Consider the following 24,395-nt stretch of genomic DNA (forward strand, 5'->3'; position numbering starts at 1 on the left):
GTAATTCATTAAATTAAATAATTAAATAAATTAAGAAATGTGGTTTGTTTAGAGTACGGTATCATTGCCGAGCAACCACGGACTGCTGAATGAGGAGAACGTTTGGTCACCATCTCCACGGTATTTTGCGTTCATTTCATGATTTTTTTTTTACTTTTTGTGGTATAACAATGAACATATGATAACACAGCACTGTTTAATGCAGAAACGTTTGCTTTATAAGTACTGGTCACCAAATCACCACTGTGAGTCTTATTTAGCACCAATCCAGCTGCACCCTCTTCTCACGCTGGGGCTGAATCTCAAATGGCTCTCTGCTCCCTACATAGTGCACTACATAGAAGTTTAAATACTGGATCCTGCAGCCCAACAGAGCAAAATACAGCTAAGAAACAGTCATTTGGGATTCAGACTCATCCACACTCGATAAATGATGCACTGTTTGGCTGGAGAGGCTAGAATTTCTAAACTTTCATAGCTAGAACTCTACTTAGGGAGTACAGAGCCGTTTGGGACTCAGTCTGGGTTTGACGCGACTTCTGACTGAAACACAGACATTTGAAGCGTGTGAGACATTCAGGTGACATTTTTAGACTTTTATACTGCTGTTTTACAGTTAATCACACTGTAGGTGCTTTAATTCAAGCCTGTGATATTAATGATGGAGCTGTTTAGGCTGTTGGCTCTTTTAACCTGTTATCTAGCTGACCAGCCTGGTTCCAGTTAAGAACATAAGTTGTCAGCCCCTCAGTTTAAACAAAAAACAGGTTCTTACTTCATCAGTCCACTCGGTGGTTCCTGTGAGCAGCCTAAGATTAGTCTAAGATCATTCCATTAACAGCACAAGGTTTTTTCGTGCTGTGGCGCAGTGATACAGGGTGCGTATATTGTGGATTTTACAACGGCTTCGACCACGGCTCAGCCAATCCGATTTAAGGACGGAACTGTCCGTTTTATAAAAGGCATTATATATTATTATATTATATATGGCATGTAACACATTACGATTGCATTTATAATGCATTATGAATACGCAGTTCATAGGAAGTATTACCATTTTTTTTGATACTTGCCATTTCTTTCGCCAAAAAAAGTAGTTCCAGCAGCTTAGAGGAGAGCGATCATTATTTTTGTTTAGTAACCAGTGAAATGATGATGTGTGGTGTAAAACCAAGCTGTTATCAGACTGTATGGTCAGAAATAACTGGTAAATAGAGCCTGACGATGGTAGGTGTAGGAACTGGGTGCAGCCTGCGGGGCTAAATCAGTGCAAAAAGGCCTATGCAGGAGCTTAATCCACGTATCAATGGGCCGCGATGGTGACGGTTCCTGGCTCTGCCCCTGTCAGCGCGATGAGGAGGTTATTAATACCGCGTGTGAGAGCTTCATCTGGAAGTCCTCTTTTAATATCCTCTGTTCTTCATTACCGACCGGCTTATCTCTCATTAGATAGAACGCGCCTGTAATTAAGGCCTCTAACGGAGGAGGAGAGGCGCCGCTCCAGCACTTCTGTCCTCTTTCTGTATCTCTCTCTCTCTCTCTCTCTCCCTCGCTCTGTCTCTCGCTATCTGCTCCTGTCGTCCACCTGACAGCTCACTCTCCGCTGCAGACAGGCTGCGGCTCTCCGCTCCTCCCTCCTTCATTAGCGCTCCTCTCGGCTGCGCTCGGCGCTCCGCCTGCACGACAGGGTTCTCTACTGCGGGTTCTACAGCACACAGAGCTGAGGGGGAGTTTTCCTTTATATCGTCTACTTTTCTCCCTTTTTCTCTTCTTTTCACTTTCTTTCTCTTGTCTTCTCTTTCATTCTCTTCTCTTCTGTTTTCTTTAATTGTCTTCTCTTTTGCTGCTTCTTTCATTTGTTCTCTTTCATTCTCTTCACTTCTTCTCTTCTCTTCTCTTCTCCTTCATTATCCTGTCTTCTTTTCTTCTTTTCTCATCTTTCATTCTCTTTTCTTCCATTCTCTTCTTTCATGCTCTTCTATTTTCTTTCATTCAATCTCTTCCTTTTCTCATTTTTGTCTTCCCTTCTTCTTTTTCTTCTAACTTCTCCTCTGTTTTCTTCCATCCTCTTCTCTCATTCTCTTCTCTTCCTATTCTGATTTTTCTTCCTTTCTCTTCTCCTTTTTTTTTCTCCTCTCTACTTTGCTCTCTCCTTTTCTTTTGTATCCTCTTCTCCTCCTTTCCTCTCTGGCCTCCTTCATTCTCTTCTCTTCTCTCATTTATTGTCTTCTCATCTGCTCTTGCTTTTTTCTTTTCTCATCTCATTTTTTCTGTTTTCTGTGCTCTTCTTTTCTTTGTTTTCTCTCCTCTTTTTTCCTCTTCTTCTCTTCCTTGCTCCTTCGCTTCTCCTCTTTTGTTATCCTTCATTCTCTTCCCTTCTTTTTTGCTCTTCATTCATTTTCTTATCCTTTCTCTTCTTTTCTTTTGGCTCGTATAATTTCTCCTTCGTCTGTTTTCCTTTGTTTTTATCTCTTTTCTCCACTTATCTTTTAATTTTTTTCTCATCCATCTCAACCTCTTCTCTTTTCTTTTAGGTTCTTCTATTTTCTCTTCACCTCCATTTTCTTCTGTTCTCTTTCCTTCTCATTTTTTTCATTCTCATTTCTTTGTTCTTCTCTTTTCATTTTCATCTCTTCTCTTCTTTGTTCTCTCCTTTTGTTTTTGTTTCTCTCCTCCTCTTTTCTTTAGTCTCATTTTATTTCTCCAACCTCTTTTCTGTTCTCTTTTTTCTTCTTCCGTCTTGTCACTACCACTCTTTTTTTTCCATTTTTCTAATTTTATATTCTATTTTCTTCTTTGCTCTTTTCTCTTTCCTTGTTTCTCTTCTCTTCTCTGCTTTTGTCCTTTTGTCACTTCTAATCTTTTATTTTTTTCTCATATTTTCAATTCTATTTTCCTTCATCTTCTCCACCATTCTATTCTGCTCTCTTCACCTTTTTCTCTCTTCTTCTCATTTTTTCTCTTCTCCTCTTTTCATTTCTCATCTCCTCTTTCATCTTTTTTATCTTCTCCTTTGCGCTTCCCTCGCTTCTCTTCTATTGTTCCACATCTTTTCCCTTCTTATTTTTCTCTTTCTCTCGCTTACTTCTTTACCACTTATGTCACTACTTCTCTTCTCTTCTCTTCTCTTCTCTTCTCACTTTTTCTCTTCTCTTCTTTTCTCTTCTCTTCTGTCATCTTTTTGTCTTGCTTTTTCTCTTCTCTCTTTCACTTTTCTTTCTCTTCTCTTTGCATCTCTTCTTTTCTCTGCATTTGTCCTTTTGTCATTTCTAATTCATTTCTATCTTATTTTCATTTCAATTTTTTTCCGTCGCTCTTCTCTTTTCTCTTCCCTTTTTCTCTTCTCTTCAGTTCTCTTCTTTCTTTATCTCTTCTCTTCTCTTCTCTACCATTCTCTTCATCTCTTCTTCTATTTCTCTTCTCATTTTTTTTCTCTTCTACTGTTTTCATTTCTCACCTCCTCAATCATCTTTGTATCTTCTCCTTTTTGCTTCCCTTGCTTATCCTCTTTTGTTCTGCATCCTTTCCCTACTTGTTTCTCTCTCTCTCTCTCTCTCTCTCTCTCTCTCTCTCTCTCTCTCTCTCTCTTTTTCCCCTTTTGTTACCACTTCTCATCTTGTCATGTCTCGTCTCTTCTACGTCTCTCTCATTCTCTTCTGGTCTCTTACTGTCACTAAGCGAATCAGAATAAATTACATCTCTCTCAGCGGCGCTCGTGGACAGCATTAGGAATTGAGCAGGTAAAATATACCTTAAATGTTTTCATTTTGTCATTTCATTAAAAGTCTGGCAGGCGAGAGGAGCCGCATTCCAAGAAAAAAAGAAGTTAATATCCATGGAAAAAGCCAAAGCGGATCATTCTGGTGAATTTATTAATATCATTACTCTGCTGTCAGCGCACATGCGAGGCATATGGGAAAAAAATCTCACTTATAAAGCTCGCACCTCTTACCTCCACTTTTTACCCAGAATCCATCACAGCCTGGAGCAAATCATTAGAGCCTGGAAAAGACGGAGTCAGCGTCCACTCAATAGGGCTGTTACGAAACAGAGAAATCACCCGCTGACGCACCGCTATTCATTAAAAAGAGGCCTCGTCGTCGCCTAATAGGAGTTGAAGAGGCTACACGTCACGCATGGACTGGTGTGGGAGCTGAGCGATGGACGTGTAATCTGACCAATGACAGACTCTCTCTGGGAAAATAGTGCAGCGAATGACCAATCTGCCCTAACGACCCACACAGGGAAAAATCACCCATTAAACTCAGTTAAACTGCATCTATCGCACTACATAAGACCTAAAACTCTGCAGAGATTAGCAGGAGGGACGCTTTTTGAAGCCGTCTGCAGACACAGAGACGTCTGAGTCATTGTTTCTGACGTCTCTTTTCTGAATGACACAGAAGGCTCGTGGAGTTTTAGCTCCCTGACGCTGCTCTGCCACATCTGTGAGAACTCAACGCTAAAACAGGTGCTGGAATTAATGTGGGTCAGGATTGATTCAGGCTATGATTTTTTTTTGGGATGGAAATTATTTAGACTAGAGGTTTCTTTACCTAGGATTTATTTGGACTAGTATTCATTTGAGCCGGGTTTTATTTTAGGCTACTATTTATGTGTACTAGTAGTACTATTTGTCCTGGGATTCATTTTGGCCAGGATTGATTTAGGCTAGGATTTATTTGGACCAGGATTAATTTGGGACAGGGTTTATTTGGATAGGCTTTATACGGGCCAGGATTAATTTAGTACATGATTCATATATACTAGGGTTTATTTGGGGTATAATACATTTTGGCCACAATTTATTTGGGCCGAGATTTATTTGGGGCCGGATTCATATGGACCTGGAATTATGTGGGCTAGTTTTAATTTGGGCCAGGATTCATTTGGGCTAGGATTTATTTGGTCTTGTAATTATTTGGGCATGGCTTTTTTGGGTCACTATTATTTGGACCTGGAATTATGTGGGCTAGGATTCATTAAACCTGGGATTCATATTGGCTATGATTCATTTGGGCTAGGATTTATTTAGACTTGGATTTATTTGGGCATGGCTTTTTTGGATCATTATTATTTGGCTTTATCTGGGCCAGGATTCATTTGGGCCATTATTCATTTAGGCTAGTATTAATTTGGACTAGAATTGATTTGGGGCAGGATTCATTTGGCCTAGGATATATTTGGGTTATACTTTATTTGGCCCATGATTTATTTGCACTAGATTTGATGTGGGTTACAATTTATTTGGGGCTGGATTTATTTGAGACATGATTCACATGGGCTAGGATTCGTTAAACCCGGGTTTCATTTGGCCTAGGATTTATTTGGGCTCGGATTTATTTGGGCCAAGATTCACTTGACCTTGGATTCATTTGGACTGGAATTTATTTGGGGCAGGATTCATTTGGGATAGGATTAACTTGGACCTGGAATTATGTGGGCTAGTCTTCATTTGAGCCAGGATTTTTTTGGGGGCTAGGATTCGCTTGACCTGGGAGTCATTTGGGCTACGATTTATTTCAGCCAGGATCTGTTTGACCTAGGATTCATTTGGGCTAGAATTTATTCAGGCTATGATATATTTGGCCTGGGCTTCTTTCGGGCAAGTCAGAATTTTTTTGGGCAAGGACTCATTTGGTCTGGGATTCATTTGGGCCAGGATTTATTTGAATTATGTTTTACTTGGCCGAATTGGACTGGAGTTCATTTGGAAAATTCTTGTTGGGGACATTTTGGGGATCATTTATGACTACAGTTGATTGTTTGGAACAGAATTCATTTGGATTCATTTATACTAGAATTCGTTTAGACCAGAATAATTTGGAGCCAGGATTCATTTGGAAAAGGCTGTGCTTTACAACACCAAGAGACATTTTTACTTATTTCTATTGCCATAACCCTAAAATAAACAAGTGAATAAAGGAAGAAGAGAAGTGCGAGAAGTGGAGAAGATTCTGGCTAAAGCAGACTGAAGCACTTTGGCCAACATTACGCTCATCTACAGCGCCACCTCCAGGAACTACCAGGCTTAAACCACTCTGTGTCTCCAGAAGAGCTTACAAACCCAAACCCAGAAACCCAGAAAATGGATCAGACAGGTAAACGGGAGACCAGTCTAAATGTCAGATTCAGAGTCGAGGATTAGAGAGCATTCAAAGCCTGAACTTGGCTGAAGAACTTTCCTTCTGGCATTTTCCACCTTTCATGCTGAACAAATGCTTCTTGTTTGATGGGCAGATGGAGATAATGCTGCTTAGGGTGGTGGAGCTGCACTATGGTGATTGATGCCACAGCAACACTTCCTGTCCATATAGCTACAATCTTTCCTTCTCACTGGTTCAGCTGGAGGGACTTTGCCACAGGGCAGGACTGACATCAATCAGAACCAGCAGATAAGTTCTGGCATAAAATCAACATTGTATGTACCAGCATTGCAAATTAGCTGCAGGTGCAGCATTCATTAACTTCCATTATTTTCAGGTCATTTTCTGCTGGCCAGTTTAAGTTTTATGGCCAGGTTTCAAATAAAACAAATATGAAGCACAAATGTGACATGGTGGTGAAGCCCCCTAGGGTAATGTGTCACGCCCACCATCCCCATGTTCCCAAGGCAGCAGAATATACAATAATCAACATACATTGTCCATTTTCTCAGCTCCACTGACCATATAGTTTCACTCTGTAGTTCTACAGTTACAGACTGTAGTCCATCTGTTTCTCTGCATACTTTATGACCCTGTTCTTCAGCGGTCAGGACCCCCACAGGACCCCCACAGAGCAGGCATTATTTGGGTGGTGGATCATTCTCAGCAATGATGTGGTGGTGGTGTCTTAGTATGTGTTGCGCTGGTGTGAGTGGATCAGACACAGCAGTGCTGCTGGAGTTTTTAAACACTCTGTCCACTCTATTAGACACTCCTGCCTTGTTGATCCACCTTGTGGATGTAAAGTCAGAGATGATGGCTCAGCTTGTGTTGGTCATCCTGTAGTCCTTCATCAGTGGTCACAGGATGCTGCCCACAGGACGCTGCTGACTGGATGTTTTTGGTTCTCAGTCCAGCAGCAACACTGAGGTGTTTAAAAACTCCAGCAGCACTGCTGTGTCTGATCCACTCAGACCAGCGCAACACACACTAACACACCACCACCACGTCAGTGTTACTGCAGTGCTGAGAATGATCCACCACTCAAATAGTACCTGCTCTGTGGGGGTCCATGGGGGTCCTGACCACTGAAGAACAGGGTAGCAAAGTATGCAGAGAAACAGATGGACTACAGTCTGGAAACTTTGCTTCACTGTGAAAAAAGCTTGTTTATGCTACAAGTTCCAAGACAGCAACAAGCCAAATTCTGACAGAACATACAGCAGACAGTGACCCAGTGACCTCCAGGGAGTCCAGCAAGTTCTAGTGAAAGTTCCAGGGTGACCTGGTAGGGTCAGATGGTTTGAGAGAGAAGCAGCTTGTGTTTAATTGAGGAGATTTAAACAGTGAACCAAGATAACCTCGCTAGATCTGCTAGTTACTGGGTCACACATGCTGGACAGTCAGCAGGACAGCACATGTGCCAGCTGTAGAACAGACTCAGTTTATATCACAATACCTACATTTAGAGTCAGTTATTCATTCAGCCTAATGAGAAACTGTAGAACAGACTCAGTTTATATCACAATACCTACATTTAGAGTCGGTTATTCATTCAGCCTAACGAGAAACTGTAGAACAGACTCAGTTTATATCACAATACTCGTGACTGAAACCCTAGGATCAAGATTATCATTAGGCTGAATGGGATTTCTACTAGCGTCCAACCTCACAACATAAGCTACGAAGGACCACATTGGTGGGCGGAGCCTGGACAGGACAGTTTTCACATTATGATGTGCATATATGCTTGCTCTTTTAAAAAAAATTTAAAAAAAGGCTATAAAAGCCCTATTTTTTTTGAAAGCATGCAGGAGTTTCTGCTCGTCGGAGCCTTTTTAATGATGTAACTCCATACTGTACATCAATCACATGCGATTTGGCAGAGCCGGCGCTCCCTCTTCACTCCGCGAGCGCTCCGAAGTGCGCGCTTCTGCCTGATGGCTCTCCATTTGAATAACACATTTTGTTCGGAGTCTCTCGGGCTGGTTTATAACAGTTTTCAGAGCTGGATGGAGGAGACGGGAGCGTGACAGCGCGGCTTCCTGAACCGCTTCCCCTCCTGAATATGAACTCAAAATGAGTTTGCATACAAACAGCTGCGTAAATACGCCAACAGACAGAAAATCAATCCCTCCCTCTGTTTTTCTCTGTTTATTCACATACACAGACACATAAATACATGTATAAAGTCCATAAAAATTGGATGGCAACAAAGTTATTTTAGCCGTTTACCAACACATTTTGGATTTTTGGAGAGCTTAAATAATGAATGTGAGTTTAACGTTCAGATTCTCAGCTCTAATTGAAGAGTATTTACATCCTAATCAGGTAAACAGAGTTTGAATTACAACCATTTTCATAAACAGCAGCTCCCCTACCCTCCTATTAAAGGGGCTCAAAAGTAATTGGACAATTGCTCAGTTGCTCAGCTGTTCCACGGCCTGGTGTGTGTTACTCCCTCATTATTTAATTTAAGTAAGCAGAGTTTATTTTAGGTGTAGCATTAGCATTTGGAATCTGTAGCTGTTACCCATCAATCTGCAGTCCAAAGAACGGTCACTGCCAGTGAAGCAAGCCATCATTAGACTGAAAAATCCTAGCAAGCCCATTAGAGTTATACCAAAATATAATTTTTAGAGTTATACCAAAATATGATTTGTGGCCAAATCAACTATTTGGTACATTTGTAAAAAAGAAGCAACACACTGGTGAACTCAGAAACACCAAAAGGCCAAAAAGGCCACAGAAAACAATGGTGATCAATGGAGAAGAATTCTTTCCTTGGTGAAGAAAAACCCCTGTACAACTGTTGGTCAAATAAAGAACACCCATCAGGAGGTAGGCATCTGCATCAAAGTCAACAATTGAGACGACCTCACCAAAGTAAATACAGTATTACATATTACAGTATGAATGAAGTTTATCAAGTCGTAAGCCATTTTAAACAGAAAGACCAGATTGCAGCCTGCCAAAAGATATCAAAACGCTGTGCAGTTCTGGAAGATATTATGGACAGATGAGACAAAGATCAACTTGTATCAGAATGTTGGGAAGAAAAAAGTATGTAGAAGGGAAGAGGCTGCTCATGATCCAAAGCCTCACCTCTACTGTGAAGCACGGTGGTGGTAGTTTTAAAATGTGGACATGTATGGCTGCCAATAGAACTGGTTCTCTTGTATTTATTGGTGATGTGATTGCCGACAAGCAGCAGGATGAATTCTACTATAAATTATCTAGAAACTACTATGAATTATTTAGAAACTACTATGAATTATTCATTACCTACTATGAATTATTTAGAAACTACTATGAATTATTCATTATCTACTATGAATTATTTAGTATGCACTACGAATTATTCAGAAATGTCTATGCATTACTCAGCAGCTACTATGAATTATTCAGTATCTATTATGAATTATTTAGTATGTACTATGAATTATCCAGTAACTACTATGAATTATTCTATTGTCTACTGTAAATTGTTCTGTAACTGCTGTGGCTTATTCAGTTTCTATAATAAATTATTCAGTAACTAATTTCAATAATGACAGTGAGGAACTGAAATATGGACCCACTTCCAGAACACTAAAGTTTAAGAAATGTTGTTGTTTGAAAATCTAGAAACTTCCCAAGCAGGGATTCTTGATGAGGTGTGAGAATACCAGGTGAGGTGAGAGGAAGGTGAAGAGAGTGAGGAACAGATCAAGGTGAGAACACACACCTCTGCTACCTGATATAAGCTTCAGGTTTATTTGCCGTCTCTGTTCGTGTTGGTAGCGAAGTGTGACTATCAGAGATAGGCCTTCAATTTGGGCCATAAATGTCAAATCTTGGTGAAATAAATGAGAAAAAAACACATCTAAAATAATGCTAATCTCTCCACCCCTGTTAGATTCAAGTAATATGTTAGCAATATGCTTATGCCAGTGCACAGTGACAGATTTTGGCCATAAGAAATGAAACACAGATGTTTGAGGTTTATTAAAGACATTCCATTGGTTTTGTTTTGAAGCTTGTGGCAGTTTTATGGCAACTCAGTCATAAAGCTGCTGCCACTGGTTTCCATTCCTAACAACCAACCCAAACATGGTTAAACTATGATTCGTATTCACAGTCAGTCACGCATCTAGAACTTCTAGAAGGCCTACAGTGATTTTTTCTCTGTTGCTAATTATGTTGGTAGTTAATCTAATATGTAAGGCCCTCACCTCAGCTCCTGACGTCCTAGGCTCAATCCTATTTCACCCCTACCACTTAGCCCTACCTCTGTTTTGTGCGTTCACGTCTAGGGGTAAGGTGTCCCAATTCTTGTTGAGATAGAGGGGTGGGGTGAAATCTTGGGGCTACATGACCCTCGAAACAGAGGTTTTTCAGAGACTCCAAACAGTGTTATGAGAAAAAAGAAAAACCGGCGAGACGGCTGAACAATTGACCAAAGAAACCCACAAATGTATAATGTACATGTGTAATGTACATTGTATTGTCTTACTGTAATATTGTTTCAATGCATTATGGTCCTTTTCTTCATAACAAGCATAAAAGGCACTAGTACTATCCTGAAGTCTCAGTAGCTAGCCAGCTAATTTTCCTGTTCCATCTTAAATGGTCTGAGGTACCAGAACTGCTCCATTTAACTGCTGCTCCATTTAAGGTGGAACGGGAAAATTAGAATGAGAAGCTGGTGAATATCTGACTTCAGCTTCATATCACTGAAGAACAACTAAAGTCCAGCAGTGAGGAGCTGAACTTTACCCTCCTCTGCTGTCACTGCAGACTGGCAGGGTTGCCTACAGAGCAGCGCTGGTAGCTGTTAATGAAGTAGGGGGAGATTTCAACCACTACCCATTGTAACTCAGTTCCAAGGAGCAAGGAGACACTCAAAAACAAGGGGTAGGGGTAAAAATAAGAAACAGGATTGGGCCCTAGCCAATAGGAGAGCTCGCTTGGCTGTACTTACCCAAAAAATCCTGTTTATCCAAATTTCGAGATTTTTGTTTTCCAACCAAAACTTAATAACATAAAAGTAGTTCTACAATACTTGCAGTTTAAATACTACACACACATGACGTCTACATTAAATAATAAATAAGGCCTTCCGAAAGTCTGAAAGGCATGGAGCGTTCCCCTCTGGCATGTAGGGGGTCTAAATGGGGGCTTGCATGACTGTATAAAGTGGAAATGCAAATGAAAGTATCCAGTAATAGCAGCAGTAGAACAGTGGCGAAAGAAGAAAGTGAGAGAATGGGAACTTTCTGAGCTGTGTGTGTGTCCAAATGTACGCTGATGAACACGAACGTTCCCCAAATCCTCAGACTTAGTGCTAATCCCTGCGCACCGCTGCGCTTCAGAATGTAATGGAGCCGGTGGACGGCCAGAAAACTTCCCTTTCATGATCCTTCTTCAAACTAAATTCACTGTCTGTCTTCTCTAATACTCATTTCTAATGGAGGAAATCTGCTGTAAATCATCGTTACTCGTTTTCTTTTCTTTTAAAGGGACATTTCTGTCGAAATGAAACACTTAACCATCGCTACATCTGCTGTAAACATGCTTACTCGCCTCACACAGCACTGCCGCATTAGACTCTAGAGTGAGAAGTTTAAAGATTAGGAAACTCCCTTTTCTGATGATGTATCTTGAAGATGGGATAAACTACAGCTGCTTAAGGGTGGATTTCAGGGGGTGGACTTTAAAGCATCATTACAGTGGAGGTGAATGGATGACAGAAATGACCCACCAGATGAGGAGGACAATGAGCTAAAAGCTAAAGTTAGCAAGGTACCTGGCTATCTACATACATTACCTTATTTTCCACATCTAGGTATAATGGTTTGCAAAAGTTTGAATAGAAATGACTTGTTTGGTTTAAGTGGATACAAGTTAACAGGTCCTTTACAGAGAAATTTTACATTTTTTTGCAAATTTTAGTTCACAATTTCTAGTCATTTTCTGAGTGTAACATATTTAACAAAAAACCTAAACACTAAAAAATGTGCCATAACTTTTGCACAAGCTACATTTTATTTTTTTTTCTGAATATATTAAATTCAGCAAATAAACAGTAATTGAGTATTCCAGCGTGCAGAAGTGTGTTGTCTGTAGATTTATTTTCACATAGAAAAATGGGGGTGCCAAAACTTTTGCATGCAACTGCACTCTGCAAACATTCTTCAACTGAACTGGGCCTTTGATCAAGAAAAATCCTGTTTGATGACTGGGGTGAGAGCTACACTAACACTAACTGGCTGTATGGTGTATTTATGTAATGCATGCTGGGTATTGTAGTGAGAGAACACTGATGAATGAAACATGAAAACGATATAAAAGTCTGAATTCATTCCAATCGATGAGGCTGAGGGATACAATGCTCTGCTACAGAAAACTACAATAACATGAACTTTTAGTTTAGGCCTAGAGCGCCCTTTAAGTGAAGATGGTTAATCTTTAATTTCATTTTTTATGCAGCTGTACATTAGCTCTGGGATGTTCATCTGACCTGGTGGATTTATCACAAGTTGACAGACTTGTATTGTGGTTTGAAAAAAAAAAGAAATGTGTTCATGCCTATTTTAGGTATGGACCACAACCTCGACTCGTCTAAGATCCCCCTGCATTACAATGGTGTCAGAAGTGGGAAAAACGGTGACAAGATCAGTCCCAGAGGTGGTGAGAGGCTCTGGTGGGGCACCTGTCAGGGCTTGCTGAGAGGTGTGCGGTATGGCAGAGGATGAGAAGAACCTGTGAAGAACCATGCCCAGCAGCCTGGGCCAAAAGCACACTCTCCCAAAGATGGTGAAAGAAAGCAGCAAGCTGCTGCAAAGCATGGGCTACCTGTGGGAGACTTCCTCAGTCCCCGGGGAAGAGTTCGCTCTCACAAAGATCTGTGGTGTGCTGGGTGGAGGGGTGCGGTGTTCCTCCTCCATGTGCAGGTTAGCAGAAGAAATGCCGACCTGCAGCTAAGACAGTTAGCTGTCCAAATGATGTCTTTCACTGCATCCACGACTCAACGGACATGGAGGCCACCCATAGAGTGTTTGTTCCTCTGAGTGGTTCTCCTCTTTGGATGTTTTACCTTATGAGCCTTGGTTCCACATAGTGGTTATGTTTATGTTCTTAGTTTTTTCCCTTTTGAGTCTTGGATTCTTTCAGTGGTTCTTCTTCATGTTCTTAGGGAGTGTTTCCTTCATAATCCTGTTCTTCACAGTTTCTTCTCCTGTTGTTACTTTGCTTTTCTTTTGAGCCTTTGTTTCAGTGGTTCTTCCTCATGATTTTAGGGAGCATTTTCTTTAGAGTGTTGGTTTCTCTGAGTGGTTCTTCCTCATGCTCACAGGAAGTTTCTCTTTTTGAGCCATGGTTCCACACGGTGGTTATGCCTCATGTTTTTGGTTCCTCTCAGTGGTTCTTCTCATGCTCTTAGTATTTTTCCTCTTGAGACTTGGTTCCTCTCAGTGGTTCTTGCTACTTCCCCTCACTGGTGCTTCTTCATGCTCCTAGTGTTCTTCTTAACACTGTTTCCCTCAGTGATGCTCATTAGGGGGCTGAACTCACATTTCCAGAAAGATGCTTTTAGGACAACAGCTGTAGAAAGCCATGTATGAATAACACTGAACTGAACTGATATGGTTAAAAAAACAGCCTATATAATATTGGAATCAATGACTGCACCCGAATCTGCAGGACATCACAGAGGACTGGGACTGAAAGTGATTTCTCTCCTAAGGCGCTCAGGTGAGCGAGCTCATGCGTCGGTTCCTTCAATCCCAGAACTGAAGCAATCAAATCAGAAGGCGGCGGGAGATTAGATCTGGGCTAGGCCAGTCAGCTGCCTGGCCAAGCGATCTCTTCCGCATCATTTCCTGTGCCAATCTTTGCTGTCACTCACTCCCGTTTACTTCCACCCATTCATTCCACCTCTACTCGGTCCCCTCTATTCCTCTCTGTCTGAGAAGGATACAGAGCTGACAGCCATCAGTACCTTTATCTCTTTAATTTCTTCTGCAGGTGGATCATTCTCCGAAAACATTTCACCGCTTCTTCTGCTCTAAAGCCAATCAGAAGCCTTCAACAGAACAGCTCAGGTGACCCAGCTCTGGCTCTTTTGATGGTATAGTGGTTTGGAGTCGCATGAAGAACGACCCTGCCAGCTGCAGCAATTCCTATATTTGGGACATTTCACCCACTGTCCACTTTATTTTATATATATATATATATATATATATATATATATATATATATATATATATATATATATATACATATATAAATGCTGTTTTCATACAGCTTGTGGATTCTTGTTACAGTGGGTGCTCTTAAGGGTAATTAGAGCTACACTTTGCTGTTGCTTTTGTTAGTTTGCTGCTCATTGATATATACGTAGGCCTCCCATGAGCACTGGCCAGCATAGTTTACTAACGGTGTTCAAGGTGTCGCTTTAAAAGCCATGTAAAAGCTGTATTTGAATGAGAGGGCCACAATCACATATTCTTTCACTGCAACATACAATGTGCTGCAGCTGGGCATCTGCCTGCACAGTATAAGGTAGGTGTTTCTTATAAAGTGGCCTGTGAGTGAATATACAAGGTAAAGGTAAGTGTTTCTAATAAAGTGGCCAGTTAGTAGAAGTACAAGGGTGGGGCACCTAATAAAGTGTCCAGTTGATAGAACCACAAGGTAGAGGTTTGAAATAAAGTGGCCAGTGAGTAGAAGTACAAGGTGTTTCTAATAAATTGGACAGTGAATGGAAACACAAGGTAGGGGTTTCTATTAAAGTGGACAGTGCGTGGAAGCACAAGCTTGGGCTTTCTAATAAAGTGGCCAGTTAACACAACCACAAGGTAGGGGTTTCTAATAAAGTGGCCAGTGAGCGTGAGTACAAGGTGTTCTAATAAAGTGGACAGTGATTGGAACCACAAGGTAAGGGTTTCTATTAAAGTGGACAGTGAGTGGAAGTACAAAGAAAGCTAAAAGTGGATGAAGAGTATATAAAGGTTTTGAGTTCTAGTTACACATTTTCAAAAAATATTTCCAGCTGATCCCACTTTCTCTCTTTGTTTTGATCTTTTGGAAAAGGTATTTGAGGCCTGCATAAATGACTCCTCACTGCAATCCTTCCTGTCATTCCACGCAGTTTAGTCAGACCTGTAGAGTTTGAATGGGAAACTGAGTGAATATAGATAAGTAGGACTACACAATATATTATATTTCGTATACAGGTGGGTCAGTCTAGCACCTGCACTCTCTGATTATGCACCGCTGTGAAACGTGCAGAATGTGTCTTAGTATTATAATGTTGGAATAAGCATGGAGGTCCCTGAAAAACATGCTGTCTAGAAGGCAGTATATGTCACTCCAAAATGTGTATCTTTCAGTGTTAACGATGGCTCCACAGATGTGCGAGTTACTCACTAATACATCCTTGTAACTTAAAAGATGCTGGTTTTTAAACTTTACACCAGTAATTTTCTTCTTTGGTCTGGAGAACAGAATGTCCAGTATTTACATAAACAATCTGAAAGGTTGACTCTTCAGACCACAATACATGTCTCCACTTATCATCTATCCATTTCAGATGAACTCGAGCCCAGAGAAGTCGGCGGTGTTTCTGGGCGTTATTGACATATACCTTCTGCTGTATATAGTACAAGCTTAACTTGCATTTGTGGAAGCAGCAATGAACAATGTTTATTGACGATGATCTGTCAAAGTAGTCCTGATGCCCATGTGGTGATATTATCACAGAAGCATGCCAGTTTTATTGTAGTGCCATCTGAGGGGGTCAAGGGTCACAGGCATTCAGTTGTGGTTTGCCTGTTGTGGACAGAAATGTCTCTGAATTCAACTTGTTTGGAATGTGTTACAAAAACTTAATATCTTATCTTTGTACTGTTTTCATTTAAATACAAGTGAATTTGCAAATCCCTGCTTTCTGCTCTTATTTGCATTTCACATCATGACTTTTTTGGAATTGAAGTTTGAAGTTGATCAGCTCAGATATGTTTGTTTCTTTTGTTTTGCACTCGAGCTATGAGGAAAATCAAATGATAAAAGCTCATGTACATCAATTAGCATCATGCCTAAATCATCATACGCTCCCTTCAGTCTATGTTTATAGATAACAGTATGTCAAACAGTGGCAAAAACCACATAAGCAAGTCTTCAAGCAAGCAGAAATGAGTTTCAGACACCAAACATGTCTTGGCTGATTGGGCACATTTGGGCTAAGAGCGAAAATTGTGTAAACTTGAGTTTTCACCAGCTATCGCAGTACATCTCTGGCATGCTTCTGATTCAGTATTCTCCACAATCATAGACAACACTTTCAAACGCAATCTGCCACATCTCTATGCAAATCTGGCAGGAGAGAAAACTCACACCAATTATTCTTGGGTAAGAAATAAGCAGAGTGGCAGTAGCAAGGATGAACATTAGCACTGAGCCCTGCTTTGCACTGTCATTAAAGTGTACACACATGGCTTCACACAAACAAGTACACATACACAAACTCTCTGGCCTGTTCACCAAGGCCTGGATCCAGTGTTTGCAATGTAAATTCCTCCACCAGAATATTCAAAGGGAGGTGGTTATCAGTCATTAGGGTTTCTACATGTATGGTCATGTCCAGCATAAGAATGCCGTGTCCAAATTTTCATTGGGTTTTTGTTTGTTTTGGTATGTTTGTGACTGTTTCCATGCTTTCCACAAGCCCAGAAGTTTTCCATGGCCAACTGAGAACCAGCAGAGAGACTTTTCACCACAGTAGTGGAGTCTAACTAAGCCATGAGCTGGGACACTTTTCACTACAGCAGCATGAGTTTGACTAGGCCGTGAGTCAGGACACTTTTACCACAGTAGTGGAGTATGACAGGCTGGGGGCTGGGACATGTTTCATCACAGTAGTACAGTTTGACAAGGCCATAAGCCAGGGACTTTGCACCTTGACAGTGGAGACTGACTAGGCTGTGAGCTTAGTTTCTTTTAACTACCATAGTGGAACTCGACTAGGCCGCAAATTAGGGATTGTGAATTATGACAGCACAGTTTGACTAGGCCATGAGCTGGGGATTCTGCACCATGACAGCAGAATTTAGCTAGCTATGAGCTGGGGACGTTACACTGTTATAGCGGAGTTTGACTCGGATGAGAGCTGGGTCTCATGGTAGCTGAGTTTGACTAGGCCACAAGCCAGGTCACTTTTCACTGTAGTAGCAAAGTGTGACTAGCCCGTGAGCCTGGTTACTTTTCACTGTATTAGCAAAGTAGGCCACAAGCCAGGTCACTTTACACCATGGTAGCAGAGTTTGACTAGGCTGCGAGTCAGGACTCTTTTCATCACAGCAGTGGAAGTTGACTTAGTTTCTTTTAACTACCGTAGCAGAGTTAGGAATTTTTGAATCATGACAGCACTGCTGGACTAGGCCATGGGATGAGAGCTGGGTCCCTTTTTACCACATTAGCAAAGTTTGACTAGCTTGCGAGCCAGCCAGCTAGCTGAGTTTGACTGGGCCACAAGCCAGGACACATTTCACCATGGTAGTGGATTTTGACTTGGCCATGCACTAAGACACTTTACTCCACAGTAGCTGAGTTTGACTAGCCCACGAGTCACGACATTTTTCACCATGATAGTGGAGTTTGACTTGGCCATGCGCTGAGACACTTTTTGCCATGGTTGTTGAGTTCGACTAGGTCATGAGCCAGGACACTTTACGCCATGGTAGCTGAGTTTGACCAGGCCACAAGTCAGGACACTTTACACCACAGTAGCTGAGTTTGACTGGGCCACGAGCAAGGACACTTCTCACCATGGTAGCTGAGTTTGACTAGGCACAAGCCAGTACACTTTTCACCATGGTAGTGGAGTTTGGCTAGGCCATGGGCTAGGACGCTCTTCACTATGGTAAGGGAATTTAACTAGGCCATAAGCTAGGACACTTTTCACTACAGTAGCTGAGTTTGACTGGGCCACGAGCAAGGACACTTCTCACCATGGTAGTGGAGTTTGACTTGGCCATGCACTAAGACACTTTACACCACAGTAGCTGAGTTTGACTGGGCCATGAGCCAGGACACTTTTCACCATGGTAGCTGAGTTTGGCTAGACCATGGGCTAGGACACTTTTCACTACAGTAATGGAGTTTGACTAGGCATGAACCAGGGACTTTGCACCATAATAGCAGATTTTAATTAGGTTGTGAGCTGGGTCTCTTCACCGCAGTAGCGGAATTTGACTAGGCCATGAGCCGGGTCACTTTTCACCATGGTAGTGGAGTTTAATAAGGCTGTGATCTGGGTCCCTTTTCACTGTGTCACTGAAGTTTGACTAGGCCATGAGCTGGGTAATATAGGCAGCGGTGCAAGTTTTTCTCCCTTCCAGCTGTGGAATGGTATGTTTGTATGTACATTTTGTTTGCTGTTAATTTGAAAAGGTGAAGTATTCTTGGGTTTGCAAAAGGTGCTAGATAAATATATTATAATCACTGTTATTACATTAACAATGTTAATCAAACAAGAGGAGAATCCTAAGAGCCTAATCTCTGCAAGGATTACAGTACTACTCTTGTTTCAGTGTTACATATAGGATGGAAACAAAAAGGTTAAATTCCTGAAATGTCCAGCAAAAAATTTGCCAATCAGGAATTGTGTGAGAAGAGACCCCTCCTATTGTTTAGGACTTTACAAGCTGAAGAGAAGACCTCACACATTCGATCAACTACTATCATAATTACAAAGTGACCAATTGGTTGATTCCTTAGTGGAACCAATTTTGTAAGAGAAAAACGCAGGAATTCTGGTCCTAGATATGTCTCTGACTGTGAATACGAGTGGCTGCTTAATCAGGGGGTTGTTAGAAATGGAAAACAGTGGCATCTCTGAATGAGAGCTCTCTACTGAAAGATTTACTGTGAAATTGATACAAGGTAAACTATAAGCTAATACATCCGTCACAAGCTTTAAGTGAAACACAGAATGTCTGGAAGTGTCTGTGTTTAATCTAGAACTTTTTATTTTCCGGCACAACTTAATTGACAGTTGAATTCTGGTGCCAACAAATTTTATGTTCCACCTTAATCACTATAGCAGTTACATTCTGCTAAACTTCAGCCTTGTCAGAATGTGTTCGAGCGAATTCTCATTTAGCTTAGCCCTAACAAACTATAGGGATTTGCATATGCTAGCGAAAGTTAGCATTATCACTGAGGTGGACTTTTTCCTCATGTTTTGAACAAGTTCACCACTCATGGTTCACCACTGACATACATACACCAGTCAAATCACTGGACAGACTATCACACAATATCAAACTTTGACTGGTCATATATAACAATCCCATGAGAATGCTGACAATATGTTCTCCCAGCAAGACATTCTGCAAACAGAACATCATGATTTCAGACTTAAAAAACCAAAACAAACAGTCTACTTCTTAAGCCATCTGTTGTGCAAGTGCGTTTCTGTCCTTTTTCCTCGCATAATGAAAAGCCACAACAGTAAAATCTTAGGAAATGCTCTGTAGATGTACAAAAACATGATTGTTTCCATGCATTTTAAATGACTAAACTGCTTCAGACTCCAATTAAACACTTAATTAGGCTGCAACAATGTCTTTAGCCAGTGCTTCATTCTGGAGTACATAAGGGGAATTTCAATCAGGGTTACATAAGCAAGTCGGTAATAGGCCTTTTGCATTGTTTATTACTCTTTGAAGTAATACAAGCCATATGTCTTGTACTTTTACCAAGATAAGAAATGATCGTCATTGTTGGTCAACAAAAAAACAACTCAAAGATGACCTTTGGTCACTACAAGCCTTTTTTATGCCAAGGGCACCTACAGAAACTGCTAATACATTGTCATGGCAATAGCAAGATTAGCTGTGATTCGGTGTTGAGTGCTGAGTCTGTTTTATAGAGCTTGTGGTCATTGTGGTCAATACAGGCACCAGATGTCAACACACAAGCAGATAGGGTGAGCAAGAGATGATTCATAATATAAAACAGACAATTCTTCCCTACAATCTGTTATTGATAATCAATATAAGCCCTCAAACCAGTCGACTCCTGTATCAATGCACCAAGACTGTGCTGTGAATGGATTGTTATGCTGCTCACATGGACCACCGAGTGTAGCCTAGGAACACTGCACACTCCTGAGAAAATCAGAGCAACTCATGGCCTCCTCTGGCCTATTGCTTTAAGCAAAAACAGGAAGGCTAGGACAATGCTAGAACACGAACAGCAAGGAACGTTTGAAATTAGGAATGCAGAGCACCCAGAAACCTGGTTACCTGCAAGTGACTTACCAAAAAATACAGTAAATACAGACATAGGGCTGACATCTGTAGCAACTGTAATTGGGCAGGTCAGAAGAATCTAGAAGGGCTAGGTCAGAGCCTGAAGGTTCTCGAACACCTATATTGTGAAGTCCGAAGGATCTTTTTTGAGAAGGACCTAGAAAAGCTAGAATGGAGCTCTGAACGTTCAAGAACAGAATCTAGAAGAACTAGGGAACGGTCAGAAGGTCTACATGAGCCAGATTGGAAAACTGAAATAGATAGCTAGGATGGACACAGAATGACCTAGGAGAACTAGGGCAGAGCCAGAAAGATCTAGATGCGCTAGGGATGAGTCTGCAGGCCCTAGAACAGAGCCAGAGTAGAGGCAGATGGTTCCCGAAGAGCAAGGGTGGAGTCAAGAGGTTCTAGAATAGGAACAGGGTGAAGCCAGAAGGATCTAGAACAGAGGATCCTAGAGAGTCCTGGGCAAATTGGAAAACCATCTTTATTTGAACGATTCGACGTATTCCCATGGTTTTGCACTTGTTTTAGAGTTTCAGTGACTTTGTCCCAAAGTTCTAAGAAAAATATTCTGTTTTTCTTAGTCTTAATGGACAATTTTAGGCAGTAGGTACCTAAAACCTTTATTGTTGAGAGGCTCCGTCTGCATCTTGTAGAGCGTCTGAGTGCTTTACGAGTTTCCACTCATACACCGCCCATCCTAATTTCAGCCCCACAGAGCAGACGCTCTCCACTTCACAGCCCTCATCTCTGCATCCCTCCATTTCCATCTCTCCACTCGAACCCTCCTTCACTCTGTCGCTCCCTCTGTAGAGCTCAGGGAAAATGGAATAGTGTCTCCCTGTCTCGGATTATCTCCCACTCTCAATTACCCCTCTCTTTCTCACTCTCTGTCTCGGGAATGGGGCACTCGAGCCCCCCCCTTCCCATCCCCCACAATCCTCTGCTGAAAGCACTAGCTTAAAGGTACAATAAGTAGAATTTTCCATTAGATCTTAATGAAATATGTATCAGGAAGGGCGAGTATCACTTCAAAGGTTAGAGGTACGCAGAGCTACATGGTGCCAAGAAGCGAGCACACATAGCACTCTCAGAACTGGAGAAATGCATTTCCATGGTTTGGCCGTAGTCAAGGTGACAGTGCAAATCATGTCCTGTTCTGTGGTCCTCACGAAACATATGCTTGGTCACGCGACTGGCAATATGTGACCGCCATGGTAAGAGCAAAGACACCAGGGCTGTGAACTTTTGAGCACGAAGCACTAAAAAATGTTGTTGCACAAAAATATTGCACTACTATGCAAACTACTTCACAACTCTAAAACGTTTTAATCTCAATTGGCCATTTGCAAAATTATGATTGACATGACCGCCTCTCAGCCAATCACAGTCATGTCTAAACGGCCCTTCTTCTATCAAGCGAAGGAAGAACTTTGACAGGACTCTTCGATACAAGCCTACAGTAAGAACGTCAGTGGTAGCAAATTAGTCTGAATTATTGGACTAAGAAATTGTGTAAAGGTGCTACATAATAGTACCTGTCTCACACCATCCTGATCATCCGGAGCTGTTTTTAAGATGAAAACATTACAAAGGTAGGCCAAACTATATCTGGGTTACTGAATCAGCAAAATTAATAAGAAAAATTTGATTTTCTTTTGTATGACTGAAATGTTAAGTTTTGTAGCACTGGTTGCAAGTGCTGTGGACGCTACCAGGTAGCCTGAACTGTGAAGGATGTAGCAAAAATAACTAAGAAAGGCAGGACATTCCAATAAAAATTCAGTTAAATTTTGCAGTCTGTCAAGTAGTGGAATTGTGAAATATACAGACTTTTTGTCCAGATTTCTCACAAGGATTAAGCATTGATATCACTGGAACTAAGGGGCCTGAAAAACAGCCCCAACTCATTATCCCTCCTCCACCAAACTTTACTGCTAGCACTATGCATTCTGGTAGGTAGTGTTCTCCTGGCATCCACCAAACCCAGATAGTAAAGCGTGATTCATCTCTCCAGAGAACACATTTCCACTGCTCCAGAGTCCAGTGGCGGCACTTTACACCACTCCAGCTGACGCTTGGCATTGCGCATAGTGATCCTAGGCTTGTGTGCAGCTGCTCAGCCATGGAAACCCATTTCATGAAGCTCCCAACAACCAGTTCTTGTGCTGATGTTGCTTCCAGAGGCAGTTTATAACAGAGAAGCCCCAACAACACTCAGCAACCCCTTTTTGTGAGTTTGCGTGGTCTATCGCTTCGTGGCTGAGCTGTTGTTGCTCCTATATACTTCCTTTTCACAATAATAGCACTTACAGTTGTCTAGGGCAGATCTAGCAGGGTAGAAAATTCAGGAACTCATTTGTAGCAAAGGTGGCATCCTATGTCAGTGCCATGTTTAAAGTTACTGAGCTCTTCAGTACGACCTATTCTACTGCCTGTGTTTGTCTATGGAGATTGCATGGATATATACTTGAGTTTATATATCTATTAGCAATGGGTGTGGCTGAAACACCTGAATTCCGTAGGTAGGAGGGGTGCCCACATACTGGACATTCTGGTGATCTTTTCAACAACATTTTTGTGCCTCACCAGCTTTGCTAAACTATGTTTTCTTTTATTTCCATCTTATGTCACACCCACTCAGTCTTTTTCTCTCACCCTATTTCAACTTGGACTTCCCGAGAGGTTGCCGGTCACTGTTTTTAACCCTTAGCCTGGCTTTAAATGGTTAGTTGTGGTTGGCGAATTGATACATAATGTCCATGCAATTTGACAGTCACACTAAGCAATTAAAAATAATCAATGTCGCACGTAACACACTTAATTATTCCAGTTAACAAGATTAGTAGCTAATATTTATTGACAGTGGCATAACTGCTGGAAGGCGAGTCACTCACACTGGGGACCTTGGCACGGTGATGCCCATGGTGACCAGGCCTCCTCAGATCTTTAACAAATTTCGAGGACAGCATGAATTTGTTGAAGTTTGTTGATTTTCTCTACAGAGAACACACTTCTGCACATTTTAACATACAATTACTGTTTATTTCTTTAATTTAACGTATTTGAAAAAAATAATAAAGAATAAAATATGACCTGTGTAATTCATAATGCATAATAAACATAATGCATTTTTAAGCCATGTTCATAATGCATACTGAATGCATTATAAGTATGCTTACAGATTCTTGTAGACATAGTAATCATAGAAAGTGTTACTTAATTATTCTTTACATTTCTGCCCATTTTTTCATTCAAACAAATGTTTTCATTCATTAAGTAACAAACTGTGTAATTATTGGTTTAATTATGTATTTACACTTAAATAATATATAAAAAGGCAGAACGTTTGAGGTTTATGCTGCTTTTGGTCCCAATCCGAGGTGTTTTTTCTTCACCTGGCAGAAGTGTAATTCTGAAAATAAACAAATAAATAAATAAATAAACAAACTCAGCCTTGTTTGTAACTCTGGCGGTTGCGACTACAAGAGAGTATAATGAAGACAGAGGATGAGAAGAAAAGTTTGTACTTGAGCACTTTCATGGCTCTGAAAGGTTTTGGCTTCATTTCCGGACCCTCCTGGTTTTATGGATCCGGTCCTGTGGAGTCCGGCCAGTTATCGACATGCAACCGTGGAAAGTTTGGTGGAAGAAATCGACACCTGATGAGCTGGCAGTGCAATGGGTGATGGAGTAACAGAGCTGCGTTTACTCTGAAGAACTGATATTGAACACTGTGTTAGGAGGAATTGCACCACTTTTTTCCAATATTTTACCATAATTAAACATTAATGAGTGGTTGCAAAACTTACCCAAGACAGGAAACAGGCCAGGACACACTGGAACCCCATTCCAGGAGTAAAAGTAATAGGGATCAGCCTAATCAGCCAACAAAAAGCTACAGTGCTGCTGTGGCAAGGTGCTTTTACCAAGGTGCTATGTCAATAAT

At 41.2% G+C, this 24,395-nt stretch overlaps 1 protein-coding gene across 1 annotated transcript in view; it reads right to left on the reverse strand.

Annotated features, from left to right (window-relative positions):
• unc5da (unc-5 netrin receptor Da) overlaps positions 1-24,395 on the reverse strand; it is a 282,848-nt gene that overhangs the window by 112,935 nt on the left and 145,518 nt on the right. The gene's annotated exons all lie outside the window — the stretch shown is intronic.

This window comes from Colossoma macropomum, unplaced genomic scaffold, assembly GCF_904425465.1.
Source record: "Colossoma macropomum unplaced genomic scaffold, Colossoma_macropomum, whole genome shotgun sequence".
NCBI classification, from domain to species: domain Eukaryota; kingdom Metazoa; phylum Chordata; class Actinopteri; order Characiformes; family Serrasalmidae; genus Colossoma; species Colossoma macropomum.